A 1,136-nucleotide genomic window follows, 5' to 3' on the forward strand; every position below is an offset into this window, starting at 1 on the left:
TAAGAGGAATGGGTCCTTCGGAGTTCTCCATGTCTAGCTAGCTCCATCTCAGCCCATTTTCCGCCCCTACCCTCTCTGCTGCTCCCAACAGGCTGCCCTGCACCCTGTGTTCCTGCGCCCTTGCTCCAACAGTGTCCCCTCCAATGCCTGCTCCTCTTCCCCATGAGTGTTTTGCCGAATTGGCGGCTCCCTTCATTTTTTCCAGTGAATTCTCGGTGGTGGCAGAGAAGATGGTGTAAGACAGGACTGGAGAGACATGGGGACTGGACTTGGAAGGGTCCTGAGTGTCCCACTGTGGAGTTTGATCCCTTCCCTGGAGGTGACAGGGAGCTGCTTTCTCACCAGGAAGCTGGTTGGTGGGTTGGGCACTAGGCTGTCCGTGATGCTAGGGGTTCATAGTCAGGGATCACTTTTCTTCCTGGGATAAAGACCAACTCCCCACCTGGAGTGGAGAGGCAGGTGGGACCACCCCAGCGCAGGTACAGGAAGTGGTGGGAGGCCTTTCTCTGGGGCTCAGGCGGCCTCTTCTGAGTCTCCTCTCCCACTGGAGTGCAGAGGCGGTCCGGAACACAGAGAGGAACTTCAAATGCAACCGTCCTCTCACTCTCTCGGGGGAAGCTTCACTCCAGGGCCTGCCAAGGGCTGGGGCCAGACCGGAAATGGGATCTGTGACCAAGGACCGTGGGCTCCTGTTGTTCCTGCAGCCTGTGCCAGCTCCCCCGCCCCCCTGCGGATGTTCTCAGGTGTCTCCACCAAATCCCTTCCCCTGCCACTCCACTCCCCTCTGCTGATCCTGGAGAGAAGGAGGGAGGGGGCAGTGCAGGGTAGAGTCTTCTTCCTCTGCTTCCAATTGCCCTGCTGGTTATCCGTGTGCATCTGCACATCCTGCCTTGGGCCTGGCCTCGCTTTGATACCTGAAGCTGTCCTGGGGTAGCCTGCTGAGGCTCCAGTCACCCAATTGGATACACAGGGCCACCCCTGTGCTTGCTCTAGGCCACCTTGAAAGTAACTTTCCAAAATTGTGTCCTCCTTGAGGACAGTGACCTGTCCGCCTTCCCTAGACTGGAGGCTACCGGATAGTAAGGGATGTGGAAATGGAATTCCTTCTGTTCCCTGCCCCCCCCCCCCCCCCCCCC

The sequence above is a fragment of the Tupaia chinensis genome, unplaced genomic scaffold (assembly GCF_000334495.1).
Source record: "Tupaia chinensis unplaced genomic scaffold, TupChi_1.0 Scaffold144171_2, whole genome shotgun sequence".
Taxonomy (NCBI): domain Eukaryota; kingdom Metazoa; phylum Chordata; class Mammalia; order Scandentia; family Tupaiidae; genus Tupaia; species Tupaia belangeri.